The sequence below is a fragment of the Sapajus apella genome, unplaced genomic scaffold (genome assembly GCF_009761245.1).
Source record: "Sapajus apella isolate SASKATOON/1434 unplaced genomic scaffold, GSC_monkey_1.0 scaffold95, whole genome shotgun sequence".
Classification (NCBI taxonomy): Eukaryota; Metazoa; Chordata; class Mammalia; order Primates; family Cebidae; genus Sapajus; species Sapajus apella.
The window spans coordinates 5,971,193-5,983,944 of NW_022437035.1; the positions used below are offsets into that span (position 1 = coordinate 5,971,193).

Here is a 12,752-nt window from a genome sequence, read left to right on the forward strand (position 1 = left end):
CCTCCGCCTCCTGGGTTCAGGCAGTTCTCCTGCCTCAGCCTCCTGAGCAGCTGGGACTACAGGCACGCGCCACCATGCCCAGCTAATTTTTTGTATTTTTAGTAGAGACGGGGTTTCACCATGTTGACCAGGATGGTCTCGATCTCTTGACCTCGTGATCCACCCGCCTCGGCCTCCCAAAGTGCTGGGATTACAGGCTTGAGCCACCGCGCCCGGCCCTGAACTTAATTTTTTAAACCTCAGTTGATGCATCTATAAAATGAGGAGAATAATAGTATCTTTTTTATAGGGTTTTTGTTTTTTTTTTTTGGAGCCAGAGCCTCCCTCTGTTGCCCAGGCTGGAGTGCAATGGTGCGATCTCGGCTTACCGCAACCTTCAACTCCCAGGTTCAAGCGATTCTCGTGCCTCAGCCTCCTCAGTAGCTGGGATTACAGAAGCGCACTACCACGCCTGGCTAATTTCTGTATTTTTAGTAGAGATAGGGTTTCGCCATGTTGTGTAGGCTGGCCTTGAATTTCTAACCTCAAATGATCCTCCTGCCTCAGCCTCCCAAAGTGCTGAGATTTCAGGTGTGAGCCACCGTACCCGGCCAGGGTTGTTTTGAGACATGAATGAGGTGGACCTTTACAGGCACTTGGTCCAGGGCCTGACCCATAGTAAGTATTTGATAAATATTACCTACCTATGTTGTCATGGGCTGGGAATGTGGGAACAGGAAGTGTGTCATACTAGAAAATGTGAATTTTCTTCTTAATCATTGCCTTTATTTTCTTTGAACCTTATTCAGATTATCCATGCCTTAATAATTGTAGATCCTCTAAATTCTATAATTAGTCCAAATAAATGAAGAATCTTCTCTTTTTTTTTTTTGAGACGGAGTCTTATCCCCAGGCTGGAGTGCAGTGGTGAGAGCTCAGCTCACTGCAACCTCTGCCTCCTGAGTTCAAGTGATTCTCCTGCCTCAGCCTCCCGAGTAGCTGGAACTACAGCACGCGCCACCATGTCCAGCTAATTTTTTTTTTTTTTTTTTTTTTTTTTTTTTTTTTTTTTTTTTTTTTTGGAGACGGAGTTTTGCTCTTGTTACTCAGGCTGGAGTGCAATGGCACGATCTCGGCTCACCGCAACCTCCGCCTCCTGGGTTCAGGCAATTCTCCTGCCTCAACCTCCTGAGTAGCTGGGATTACAGGCATGCACCACCATGCCCAGCTAATTTTTTGTATTTTTAGTAGAGACGGGGTTTCACCGTGTTGACCAGGATGGTCTCGATCTCTTGACCTCGTGATCCACCCGCCTCGGCCTCCCAAAGTGCTGGGATTACAGGCTTGAGCCACCGCGCCCGGCCCCAGCTAATTTTTGTATTTTTAGTAGGGACAGGGTTTCACCATATTGGCCAGGATGGTCTCTATCTCTTGACCTTGTGATCTGCCCGCCTCTGCTTCCCAAAGTGCTGGGATTACAGGTATGAGCCACTGTGCCCGTCGGATCTTCTTTTGTAGCGTGCTATGTAACAGATCTCTATTTAGTTTGATGTCCACTGTGATAGCAGGATTCTTTTCGGATTTCTGTCATAGTTAATTATATTGTGCATTCTTTTGTCCCTAGTGTGTGGTTTTGAAATTTTTCTTTGTTTTTGATGACCTCTCCAATTATTCATGCTAGTTTTGCATTTCTGTCCAGGAACATTTTTGGGGCTTGTTTATTTTTAATTTCACAAATTAAAGCATTTGAGATTTTAAAAACCCAGAATTGAGTTTTCTCAGAGCTGCTTATCTCTCTAGCCAGCTGGTGACAAGGCTTCTCAATTCTTGTTAGAGGATGATGTGTTCTGTCCTTCTGTCTGTGCTTTGTCTAATCCAGATTCTAAATCCACATGTTTTAGGACATTTTTAGCGCGTCCAAATTTATTACCAAAGTAGTGCTGACTTCAGGGAAAAAAAACGTTAGTGAAATCTTTAGTCCCTCGTCTTGCTTGTCCTAGTGCAGGAATCTCTCTGGCCACTAGGTGGTGTCCGATCGCATCATTTCTTTTTTTTTTTTTTTTTTTTTTTGAGACGGAGTTTCGCTCTTGTTACCCAGGCTGGAGTGCAAAGGCGCGATCTCGGCTCACCGCAACCTCCGCCTCCTGGGTTCAGGCAATTCTCCTGCCTCAGCCTCCTGAGTAGCTGGGATTACAGGCACGCACCACCATGCCCAGCTAATTTTTTGTAGTTTTAGTAGAGACGGGGTTTCACCGTGCTGACCAGGATGGTCTCGATCTCTTGACCTCGTGATCCACCCGCCTCTGCCTCCCAAAGTGCTGGGATTACAGGCTTGAGCCACCGCGCCCAGCCCCGACCGCATCATTTCTAAAGACACTGCCTTGTTTCTCTTCCAACACTTTTGCTACTGTTCTCTTTTTTGCTTCTTTGCCAAATTTGGACCTATCTTTGGAAAATTTATATAAATTTTCTCTTAGTGAGTGACTTATATTGCTTATAGCTTTCCCCTCCACCTTGCCAGTTTTTGTCGTCTTGTTTCAATAGTTTTGATGGGTTGACTTTCAGATAAAACTTAAAACTGAAGCCCGGAGTAATTACTAAACATATCTTGACTGATGCTGTGGTTTTAAATTCACCAACAGTGCATCTTCCTACTTCTTAATCATATTGATTTTGAGATTAAATCAGTCTCATAAATATGTTAGTCTTCAGCCCACAGTAGTTCTCATCCGTCTGCAGACATTTTTACCAGTCCTACCCACTCATGCCTATACCTTCTAATGTTATTAAAGTCAGTTTTATTGTCAATGATGACCATGAAACTTAATCAAGAGGTCAAGCTAGAAACAGAATATTCAAAATTTCTTTCCAGGCAAGGGTCTGGGTTCTAGAGAAGCTGGTTCATATGAAGGGATTATGCTCTAGCTCTGTTGTGCTGGGAGCTTTTTGGAAGGAATGCACTGTTGCATACTGATCACAGTTTTTACATTGTCCAGGGAGGAGTAATCAGTTGGTTGATACTTAGTCAGGAGTTGCGTTTCATAGTCTGCTTGTTGTACCTGATGTTTAGGCATTTGAAATTTAGCCTTGTGCCTTATCTGCGCTGAATTTACGATTATTTCCTATTTGTAGCACTCTGCAAAATTATTATTCTCAATACATCACAAATTTGTAATCCTTGCCAATTAATGAATAGCAGCAACATGCTATGTGATAAAAACTGCTATTTTTCAGCAGCATTATCATTCCCAATTTTATTACATCGGAGAATTATTTTTCTTTTTTGAGATGGAGTCTTGCTCTGTTGCCCAGGCTGGAATGCAGTGGTGCAATCTCAGCTCACTGCAACCTCTGCCTCCCGGGTCCGAGCAATTCTTCTGCCTCAGCCTCCTGAGTAGTTGGGATTACAGGTGCCCACCACCACACCTGGCTAATTTTTGTATTTTTAGTAGAGACAGGATTTTACCATGTTGGCCACGCTGGTCTTGAACTCCTGACCTCAGGTAATCCACCTGCCTCAGCCTCCCAAAGTGCTGGGATTACAGGCATGAGCCACCACGCCTGGCGAGAGTTCATTATTATACAGTCAACTCATGATTATTCTGAGTAAGGAATATGATAGCATACCTTGAATGAGGGAAAAGAATGTGAAACCACACATAAACTAAAGGTAAAGTCATTTATGTCCCTGAAAATGGTTTTAAGGTACACAATGAGATGTTAAAAGCTTGAAAGAAAATTACTGTCACAGTCAAAATGTGCTACATGGTTTATACAAAGTCATGTCAAGCTCATAGAGTAAGAGAGTGGTGTTAACCGTGAAAGACCACTTGATGATTGTGGAAGCTGAGACCCAAAGAGGTTAAGTGACTTACCCAGCACAGCGGGTTTGGGTGTTTTATAGCTGTTTGACAGAGCTATGATTGTTCTCATGTTGTGAGCTAAATTCCAAAGATAGAGATTGTCGTCTTTGCTTTTGGGGGGACTGTATTGCTTTCATAGCACCATGGTCGTATTATTTCTTTTTGCTTTGTCATCTGTAAGTCAACTTTGAAGTGAATCTTCTTTGCTTACTGCATAGTAAAATATGGTGATTGCATGGCTCCTAAGAGATTTACCAATGAAGAAACTGAGGCCCAGTTGAGCTGCATGGCACATCCAAGTCATAGACTTGTGTGTGGTTGAGGCAGAGAATCTAGGATACAGACCTCCCTGCCGATTCCTGCTGCTCCCACAACTGCTCTGCACTTAAGCAGGAAAGATGCCAGAAAGGCAAGTGTAAGGCCTTTTTCCCTTGAAAAACTGTAATTCGTTTGGTTTTGAAAGACTTACCAGAGTTTAAAAGCTCCATTTTCTGGCTTCCCAAGGTGCTGTGATTTGTTTCTTACCAGTCTTTGTTCTGTGGAAAATTTTCTTGATTCTTTGAGGTTTAGATTTCCTTGCCAAGGTATTTTTAGAGAGTGGAAATCAGTATGTGTTACCAAAGGGGGAAAATATATACCTTAAGGCCTAATTATGCAATTACAATTTTAATAAGGAGTGTCATAAATTCTTGCTTCATTGCAATCATTACTTAGAAGACTGTTCTACTAAGAAGTCTCATCTAGTTATCATCATCATCAACATCATCAGCCAACCACAAGCATCAAGCATTTATGGAGTATCCACAGATTATGTAGCACTTGCCTGGGTTCTGGGAGACTTATTCTGTGTGTGTGTACCCTTGCCTTCAAGGAGTTTGTGATCTGTAGAATTGGTGGAAAGAGAGGAAACTTAGGGAATGACAAGTACCTAATTTCTCAATACATATAAACACAGACTGATTCATATATGTGGTATTGGGGCCGTGGACAGCAGGGAGACAAAGGAATGGATCTTAGAAAGGTCTGGTTACAAATAAATGGAAGCATGTAAGTTTGCTGACGTGGGAGGACATAGGCTGGGTTGTAATATGGTAGGGTAATTGGTTGAAGGAGGGAGGAAGAAATTGATGAATAATTGAAGGCAATAATTTAAATAGATTTAGCAAAATAACAGAGATGATTGGAGGAGTGGGAGAAGAAAATTACTTGCTGTGGTTGATTATGGCAGAAACTGACAGGGCAAGAGATTAGAGTTTTTTATAAAGAGGAGGTTTCAAGTTTGTGGTATCTTTTTTTTTTTTTTTTTTTTTTTTAATAGAGTCTCACTGTGTCACCCAGGCTGGAGTGTAGTGGTACGATCTCAGCTCACTGCAACCTCTGCCTCCTGGGTTTAAGCAATTCTCCTGTCTCAGCCTCTGAGTAGCTGAGACTATAGGCACGTACCACCACGCGCTGCTAATTTTTTTAATTTTTTTTTATTTTTTATTTTTTTTTATTTTTTATTTTTTTTTATTTTTGAGACGGAGTTTCGCTCTTGTTACCTAGGCTGGAGTGCAATGGCGCAATCTCGGCTCACCGCAACCTCCGCCTCCTGGGTTTAGGCAATTCTCCTGCCTCAGCCTCCTGAGTAGCTGGGATTACAGGCATGCACCACCATGCCCAGCTAATTTTTTTTTGTATTTTTAGTAGAGACAGGGTTTCACCATGTTGACCAGGATGGTCTCGATCTCTTGACCTCGTGATCCACCCGCCTCGGCCTCCCAAAGTGCTGGGATTACAGGCTTGAGCCACCGCGCCCGGCAATTTTTTTGTATTTTTAGTAGAGACGGCATTTTATCATGTTAGCTAGGATGGTCTCGATCTCCTGACCTTGTGATCTGCCTGTCTTGGCCTCCCAAAGTGCTGGGATTACAGGCATGAACCACCATGTCTGGCCTCCAAGTTTGTGAGATCTTGCCCAGATTTAAATGAAGGATGTAGGGTTCAGGATTGGTAGAGTGGAGGAAACAAGTCTCTCTCTTTCTCTCTCCCCCTCCCTCCCTTTCTTTCTCTTTTTGATATGATCTATTTTTTCCCCCTTCTTTTCACATGTGTTAACCTATGGTCTATTTCTATTTGGAGGATCTCTTTTCCCCTCATGTTGACAATAATGGCTGAGATGGGGTGCATCCTTTAATTGTGAAAAGAAATAGCATGATGGTTTTGGGGCTTAATCATGAGACACGAGAACTGGTTTTGTTGTGCGTGATACTATACCCTGAATTGAGAGTATCAATGTTAGACTTACATTACTGTACTTTTTTATCTTCTTCGCTTAATCAGAATAGATTAGATTTTTTTTTGAGATGGAGTTTCGCTTTTGTTGCCCAGACTGGAGTGCAGTGGTGCAATCTCAGCTTATCACAACCTCTGCCTCCCGGGTTTAAGTGATTCTCCTGCCTAAGCCTCCTGAGTAGCTGGGATTACAGGCATGTGCCACCATGCCTGGCTAATTTTGTATTTTTAGTAGAAATGGGGTTTCTCCATGTTGGTCAGGATGGTCTCAAACTCTCGACCTCAGGTGATCTGGCCATCTTGGCCTCCCCAAGTACTGGAGTTACAGCCATGAGCCACTGCGCTCAGCCCCAGAATAGATTTTAATGGAATTTATTATTCACTTACTGCACAGCAAAATTACTTTTATAACTTTTTCCATTGTGTTTTTCTTGTAAATTGAGGTATTTGGCATCTATTTTCAAAACAGACAAAAGTTGTATTCAGGTTTAGATCTGGTACATTAGCATCTTAAATTCTCAAGTCTTCTATAAACCTGTTCTCTTAGGCCAGCTATGGCTGCAGAAATCAGTTATGAATAAACAATTGAGAGGGAGAGATCACATCATCCTTGATTTTCCATTTCTGAAATAATGGCAGACATGGGGCACACGTCCTGAGCCTGGGGAGATGCCGCTCCTTTTGTTGCTTTATCTGTATGGGAGCTAACCTTTTGACAAGTTTTACGGCAAATGCTAGGGCAGCTTGTGAGCTAATTAGAAGAAACTGATAAGTGAATGCTGAGTTCCTCAGTTCTCTTTCATTTTCTGCGGAGGAGACAGCCAGTCAAACAGCATTCTTTGTGTAGCTGATAGTTTAGCCCCACAGACCTCTATGAAATGGAATATTGCTTCTCTCTTAGCTTTTTCCGCATTTTAGTCTTCTCTTTAAAGCCAAAATTTCTCTGTAGGTTTTACTACTTAGGCATTTCATATGTAGTAGCCAAATTCAGTTCACTTTCTTCAAGAAAGTTGTCCTTTTCAAACTGACGCCTTTTCCCGTCATGGGTCTGGTTTCTTACCCTGCACTGTTGTATCAGCGGATACCAGGATTCGATTGCTGATGGCTATATGTCCCAAAGAAAGCAGTGGGAGAAATGCAGCTGTCAAAGCGAGAAACAAATGGCAGTTTTAGGGTTGAGTCTCAACCTGGCCAGTTGCAAGATGGCTGTTCAGTAGGTGTTATTCCTGATACTTTCCTGGTTAATAGACACCAACCAGTCCTGCAGGCTATTGGTGCTGGTTGCTTCCTATAGCACAAAAGTACCGCATTCCAGCTACGTTCCTGCTGTGGAGCGTAAGTGCTTAGTGCTGTTTACTTATAACATTCTAAGTTGATAAATTACAAGCATTTCGCTCTGGGCGAAGCTCATAAATTCAGCTCCTACAAAAAAATAACAAGCTGGCAGCACTTAGTCCCGTTTATAAAGTTCATACATATCTATCTATGATACAGGCATGAGTATATATCCATGAAATAGCACTGCAGCCTGTTAAAGTAATGGGTGACCACAGCCACAAAGGCGAGAAGCATCGTACTTCCAGACTCCCTCCCGTTAGCCTCTACGCCTGAAGGGCACCTTGAGGAGGAGGCCTGGGAGGGGGAGCTTCCAGGCACTGGAGTCCACATTTGTGCTCCTTTCTGCCTTTCGTCTTCCCCATCACCTTTTTCACTCCTTCACCTCTCTCTTTCCTTCTGCAAAATGAGCATCTGCCCCTTAGCTTCTCTCTTCTTCACTAGGCTGAGTTGAGGCAGGGAACCGTGGTGGATCCAGAGCAGTTTGAACAGTTTGGTTGGGTGGAAAGTGATAGGTTTAAATGAACATTTAATCCGAACCAGGAGCTGTTCTTTTAGCAACCTGTTGAGGAAAAATGATAAATCCTAACAAAAAGGCCCTCAGGTGGCATGAGTGCAGGGCCTGAAAAGCTTATGTGCCATCAGGTATCCAAAAAGGACATTTTTTAACAAGAAAATAAACATGAGACTTATCCCACTAGTCCTAGGTTCTTGGAGCCCTGCAGGTATTGTTGCAGGGTGCATCGCTGCTCCGAATCAGTGACTAAGCAACCCGGTTCCTAATCAGCGTTGAGAGTCAGAATTGTCACACGCACCCACCGGCTGAAGCTGCATATTCAGTACTGCATTGAACATTCAGTACTGCAGATAGGATAATTATGCTGTTTGTCAGATACTAGAAAAGTGCAAAGAACATTCCTTCACTTTGCAACAGCTTGGACCCAAGTGGCAGACCTGCTGTTCTCTCTGGCTGGCGTGACCTCGCTCTTGTCATCCCCTTCACCACAGCTGAACTACCCCCTGGCTTTCAAGACGTAGCTCAGATAGCATCTCCTCAGTAAAGACCTTACTTCCCGAGACTCAGGCCCGAGTTGTGTTGCCACAGCACCCTGTTCTGATAGCACTTACGGGTTGCATTTTTGTGATCCATTTACCTGTCTTCCCTGTCAGACATGAACAGGGACAGTGTCTTGTCCTCAATCCATCGTTTATCTCCTGTGCTGAGCACAGTGACCAGGACGTAGCGGATGCTCGATAAAGGTTTGTCAAATGAGTGATCATATGGGTAGCTTGATGAGAATTGATGGTGCCCTTTGTGATCCGGCATCCATCATCCTTGGTGTGAAGCAGGGCATGGAGGTCTTAAACAGTGCCACTTGAGGATCTAAGGAGAGGAGGCAGAGTTTCAATTAACAATAACTGCTCCTTACTGAGTATTTATTTGCTATGGGCCAAGCACTATCATAGGGTTTTAGCACCTTTTTTTTTTTTTTTTTTTTTTTTTTTTTGGGATGGAGTTTCGCTCTTGTTACCCAGGCTGGAGTGCAATGGCGCGATCTCGGCTCACTGCAACCTCTGCCTCCTGGGTTCAGGCAATTCTCCTGCCTCAGCCTCCTGAGTAGCTGGGATTACAGGCACGCGCCACCATGCCCAGCTAATTTTTTGTATTTTTAGTAGAGACGGGGTTTCACTGTGTTGACCAGGATGGTCTCGATCTCTTGACCTCGTGATCCACCCGCCTCGGCCTCCCAAAGTGCTGGGATTACAGGCTTGAGCCACCGTGCCCGGCCTTATCATAGGGTTTTAAAATGTATCAATGCAGTTAATCCTTAGATCAATCTGCCAAGATGGGTTCTGTTTATTATTCCCATTGCAAAGCACAAGGAAGTTCTGTCACATGCCCAAGGTCACACAGTGACAGTGCAGAGATTCCTGCCAATAGTAGATAACTATCACTTATCTATATTCCTTTTAGACTAGTTCCTGGAAAGATTAAGCGTCCATCTTAGGTAACAATTTAACTTCTGTCCTGTTTCTAGAATGGTACTAGTGTGTTCCATACTTGGGAGAATGGAGAAAATGGTCACCAGATAACTTTCTGTGTTTTTTGGTTAAAGATGAGAGAGGCAGAGATAGTTAACAAAGAATTGATTTTGTTTATTTATTTTTTATTTTATTTTTTTTTGTTCTTGATTTTAGATTGTAGTTTTGGTCCTTTTAAAAACACGGCAGTATCCTCCAGCCAGACTGAACTGTCCTACTCCCATTTCCTGTAAGGACGACTGACCTCTTTTTTGCCTCTGGACCTGTGCATATGCTGTTCCCTCTGCCTGGAGCATACTTCCCGCTGGCTCCCTCTTCCCCAAGCCCAGTCTTTACTTGGTTCCTCTTTTCTACTGTGAGCCAGTTTAGATGTCCTTTCCCTACCTGTTCAAGATAGGAGGTTCCTGCAGCCCCTGGGTGTCCCTGTTGTGGCTCTCACAAGTGTTGTAGTGCTGCAAACCCACTCCTGGGGTTTTTATGTGTGCGGTGAAGGAGGTGATGATCTGCTCCCAGCTGGTTCATATCCTACACCTCTGAGAGTAGAGACTTGTCTCTTATTCCCCGTTTGTCCCCTTCACCTTGGGCTGTGCTTGGACACCGTGTGTGTGTTCACTTGCCATGCCTTGTATGTATACACTTGCCTGGTCACTGTGGGGAGAATAAAGAGACTAATACTACCCTTGTGCTGAGGCACCTGTAGCCTCGGGAGATGTTCAGAGGACAGTGAGTCACTTCACAGCATCAGCATGGTGTAGTGAATGAGTGATGACGCTGAAGATGAGCTAGGTCATATTCCGGCGAGTTGGCCGGCACCTGGAAGCCCTGTCCACTCCCCAAGACCTCTTTCCCCAGGGCGTCCTGAGAACCACCCAGAGCGATTGTGACCATGGCACTTGTTTTTAAGGAAGTAGAAACCCAAATTAGGAAGAGCGAGCAAACCTCATGTATTTGGGGAAGGGCATGTTGAACAGTGGAAACTGATGCAGGTAACAACATGTTGAGGTTAGGTTTAATCAAACAGAAAAACTTCTTAATTGCTTAAAGACAACATTTTGTTTTGTAAGAGGAATTAGGACTTTAAATCCAATATGTTTGCATGTGTTTACTTGGTTTCCACAGGCACCTTCACTCATCCCGTCTAAGACTTAATTGCTCATCTGTCCCTGCCAGATTTGCTGTTTCTTCTCCATTCCATCTCTCCTTTAGTGAAACCACCTGGTACTCAAGCCAGACACACAGGTGTCCCTCTTGATTCTATCTCCTCTGCTTCTGTTCTGTGACTCTGCCTCTTTTCTTCTTCTCAGGCTGCCTTCTCTCCCTTCCACTGCCTTCCTATGTCAGGGGCTGGCCTACTTTCTGGCCTTCTTGATCCAGGGCTCCTTTCAACTCCTACTCCACCCTGTTGTCACAGCGCATCCAGAACACAGATTGGAGCCTATGACTCCTCTGCTCAAGGGTCTTCAAAGACCCTCTGGCTTTTGCCTGAAGTTGAGCCACCTGGTCCCACATGGATCCCCATTCCCACCATGCCACCTCCTGTCTGTTTCAGCTCTTCCAGATGACTTGCAGTTTCCTGTAAAAAGCGTAATTTTTTTTTTTTTTTAAAGCGTAATTTTTAAAAAAGACTTATTTCCTTCTCTCCTACATCTAACTCTCACCAGCTCTTTAAAGCGTTCTCTGACCTAGGTCTTGCCTGTTTCTCCTGCAGAACACTGCTTCCACCATTTTGTTGCCTCAGTGTCTAACGTTGGTTGGCGTGTAGGATGTGCCCTGTAATACTTGTTGAAAGAATAAGTGGGAGCTAACAGAGACTTTAATTCACATTGAGCTGTAAATGAGCAATATCTGACTCTTCTGAGAATGGATTTTGTTTCAAACACTGGTTACTTACTGGAAAAGGTGTCTAGGGAGTGCTGGACAGCAAGAACAAAGGGACCCCACAGAACAGGAAAAGAGGCACTCTAGGGTCTGCGGTGTGCCTATGTTAGATCACCATGAAAGAGGCCAGCGTGTGCTTTGGCAGCTGCCAAAGAATCCTGTGACTTAGTTTCCTTATTTGCACAAAAAGAGGACGAGTCTACATTAGGTAATTACTCAGGCTCATTTCCAACTCTTGACAGTCCATGATTCTTCATGTCAAAGTTAATCTAAGTAGAACATTCCGAATTGGTGTCAGAGTTTATGTATTTCTCCTCACTGTATTGTAGGTGCCAAGGGGACAAATACATTGTCTTTCTGCCTTCAACAAAGACAGTTTTGCATTTTAAAAACAGTAAAAGGGAATACAGGAAAACTGCATTAATACAGTTTTATGCTGGATAATTTAAACTCCCAAGTCAGGAAATTCACTCATCATTCCCTTGGCAGCTTTTGTTTCTATGCACTGCGCATCCCACTTGCAGACAGCCCCTTCTTGCCAAAGCCTGGCCCAGCCATGACCATGAGTTATGGCAGATTGGGAATCGTTACCTTGATCTTCCCAGCCCTTGGGTGTTTAACTTTTCTGAGTTAATGCCTGTTCTTTAGTGTTACATTATCTTGTAGCAAGGTAGTCATTTATAATTTATATACTGGAGCAGCCTTAAAATAGAGACAAGAGGATAATCAGCATCGTGAAGCTTCTAGTTTTCCAAAATAACATTTCTTCAGTGAAGTCTGCCTGTAGGAATTAAAACTTGTGGTGAATTGAAAAACACTTTGTCCTATTGTCAAACTGGGAGATGGGAAATGGATGTGCCCATTACTCAGCTTTAAAAAGGAGGAAGGAGATCATCTTTTAAAAATAAAACTCATCATTTTCTTTTATTCTTCTCAAAAACAATCTCTAAAGACCTCAATCTTTATAGTGTTCCGGTGGCCCCACTATAGTCAGAGAGGAGACAGGGCAGAGCCTGAAGGACTGATGGGACAAACAGCCCTGCTAAAATGTAAAAGCCAGCGTGCATCTCAGCTACTAGTCTGCTGCGGTCCTGATATTCTTCATCTAGGTTGCTGCTTGGCTTGACTTTGACTGCAAACACAGAGAAGGGATGGGCTTTCCTGTTGAGTACCTTGTAGAGAACACACTGTTCATTCATATGTGTTAAAAATAAAAAGCCTACTTGAAAACTCCCCTGTGGAATCAGGTTTTAGGAAAAACCAATCAGATATCAGTGGTCTAACTTATTTTTCTCTTCTTGCTTTTCATAGCAAATCTCTAAACCCTAAAATTTGTGTGTGTGTGTGTGTGTGTGTGTGTGTGTGTGTGTGTGTGTGTGT

At 43.5% G+C, this 12,752-nt stretch overlaps 1 protein-coding gene across 7 annotated transcripts in view; it reads left to right on the plus strand.

The window, feature by feature from the left end:
- NF2 (neurofibromin 2) overlaps positions 1-12,752 on the plus strand; it is a 94,406-nt gene that overhangs the window by 23,023 nt on the left and 58,631 nt on the right. The window lies entirely within an intron of this gene.